A 2500-nucleotide genomic window follows, 5' to 3' on the forward strand; every position below is an offset into this window, starting at 1 on the left:
CGAAAGGTATCTCCACCGTCCGGGATGACACGCGAATGACGGAAATTTAGCCGTTAGTCTCTCGTTGTTCAACTTTAAACTGGCGCTCGCTCTCTCGGTCTCTCGGACACAACACACAGCTTTCCTTTGCTTCGGTTTTTAGCAGGTAGTTGTCGCCGGTTAAACTCCCTGTTGTGTGTTCGCGTAATCCCTCTCCTGGCAAATGTTTTCACTCAGAATGTCTTTGCTCATGTCCATCGAATGCAAACAGTGTCATAGGTAAGACGTTGGACTAGCCTAGGTGGTCCGCTGTGATTGTCGGTTCTCAGCTCTCAACGAACAGTGTGTGTGTGTGTGTGTGTGTGTGTGTGTGAGGGGATGGAGGTTCTGAGGGGGTTGGGGTGTGTGTGTGAAAAGATCAACAAGCAGGCATACTCCCCATTGTTGCACGCCTGGCGGTTTAGACTCCAAGAAAACGGACAATCTTCGAGTTCTTAGAGTACAGTCTCTCAAGCAGAGGTGCGGGGGTGGAGGAATTATGGGGGATGGGGGAAGGCGGGGGGCGGGGGAGGGGGGGAGGGAGAGGAAAAGCATTTGTGTGTCCTGTCGGGGCTGCTTTGTGCGTCTGTTGTTCTGGCTCAATCTGCCGTTCAGTTGTTCATGCCGAATTATTTCTCGAGTGCGCCCTGGCAGAAGCACTTCAACAATTCCTCCGCCCAGCTGCAGTGAACTTGTGCACCCAACCCGGAACCCCCCCCCCCCCCCCCCTCCCTTCCCCCGACCTTCTTAAGCCGTTTTTAAAACTGCTTTCGGTGCGTCCAAATCTCTTCGTGAAGAAGCAAAACGTTGTCGCTACTTCTTCGACCCGTACCAAGCACCCAACCCTCTCCCCCTCCCCACTCCATTTCCACCCTCACTCTTTCCTAGCACACCTAGCCCTCTTTTAGTGTTGTATGCAGTCGGAATAAAGGACGAACCCCCTCCCTCCCTCTACCCCCCCCCTTCCCACCACCCCCCATCCTCCTTAACATTCCTTGGGGGGGGACTGTCGGGGAAATAGGGATCCGAGAGTTCAATGGCACACCCCGTTTTTAACCTCGTGCAGAAAGAAAAGAAAGAAGAAGAAAGGATTGAAAAGAGCAGGGGAGAAAAAACAAAAACAAACAAACAAACAAAAAACACAACCCCAACCCAAACAGCAGAAATGCTCCCCAGTGTGTGTGTGTGTGTGTGTGTGTGTGTGTGTGGTGTGCACCACGTGAGAAGTATCAACAACTTGCTGCACGGGTGAATATATATTGTCGCACTCTCAGTGAAAGCTTGTGACATCCTTTCCACACTCACCCTCCCACGCACACACGCCTCTGTCCGCCATCTCCTACCCCATTCATCTCATCAGTCCAGGGATGGTCTTCTTCTTCTTCTTCTTCTTCTTCTTTGCCCAGTAATATTTCTCGAGTGCGCCCTGGCAGGAGCACTTCAATTCCTCCGCCTAGCTGCAGTGAACTCGTGCCCCCAAAAGCGCCGGGGGGGGGGGGGGGGGGGGGGGGGGGGGGGGGGGCTTTCACTGAGAGTGCGACAATATTCACCCGTGCACCAAGTTGTTGATACTTCTCACGTGGTGCACACACACACACACACACACACACACACACACACTACCTTTTTTTATATTATAATTATTATTTATTTATGTAAGCTTATCTATTATTTATTCACCTTTATTTTATTTTATTTTATTTATTTTTTCTCAAGGCCTGACTAAGCGCGTTGGGTTATGCTGCTGGTCAGGCATCTGCTTGGCAGATGTGGTGTAGCGTATATGGATTTGTCCGAACGCAGTGACGCCTTCTTGAGCTACTGAAACTGAAACTGAAACTGCCCAGTAAAGATGAAGACCCTGTACCCTGACCATAATTATTATCAATATGGCCGCGGCGTAGCTGCGTGGTTTTAATTTTTTTGTGTTCTTTCTTTCTTTTTTTCTTTTCTTTTTTTTCTTTTAATTCAAAATGTGTGACACATTCATGTTTGCTTAACCCCTCCAAGATTGTGAGAAAGGAAAAGCAACAGTCCCGCTGCGTGGTTTTAATAGTATGTTTGGTCTTCTTTTTCTTTTCTATTCTCTTCTTCTTCTTCTTCCTCTTCTTCTTTTTAGGTGACACGTCCGTCTTAATCATCACTGGAAGGCTTATGATCACGACGACATACTGAGAGCAAAGAAAGCAACTGTGTCAGGGCGGTCGAGCTGTTTGTGATTTCCAAACGGGTACACTCACGTCGTGTGTTACGGACTCGGCATATGTTGAAACGGCTCTCGTCTAAAGGTGGTTCCATAAAAAGCGTCCCTGATATTCAGCTACGGGTCCTGAGTTCGAAAACTGATACGGTAGACACTTCGGATATTGATAGATTGATTGACTGATTGATACGAGAGTTGGTGAAATAGCTGTGTTGTGACGGGAGAAGGTTCGACATTGGACGAAGGGACAGTTCGCTTTTGATTGTAAAATAGCTCTCT

General features: G+C 48.5%; 1 protein-coding gene across 3 annotated transcripts in view; it reads left to right on the forward strand.

Annotated features, from left to right (window-relative positions):
* The window catches only part of LOC143279695 (uncharacterized), a 281259-nt gene that overhangs the window by 162631 nt on the left and 116128 nt on the right, over positions 1 to 2500 (forward strand). Inside the window, exon 2 of one of the 3 annotated variants that reach the window (XM_076583801.1) lies at positions 2138 to 2500. This exon is cut by the window's right edge and continues 1064 nt beyond it. The exons of the other annotated variants lie outside the window; for them this stretch is intronic. The gene's annotated coding sequence lies outside the window, so the exon portion shown is untranslated. The remainder of the gene's footprint in view (positions 1 to 2137) is intronic. 3 annotated transcript variants of the gene reach the window in all.

Source organism: Babylonia areolata, chromosome 3 (genome assembly GCF_041734735.1).
Source record: "Babylonia areolata isolate BAREFJ2019XMU chromosome 3, ASM4173473v1, whole genome shotgun sequence".
NCBI classification, from domain to species: domain Eukaryota; kingdom Metazoa; phylum Mollusca; class Gastropoda; order Neogastropoda; family Buccinidae; genus Babylonia; species Babylonia areolata.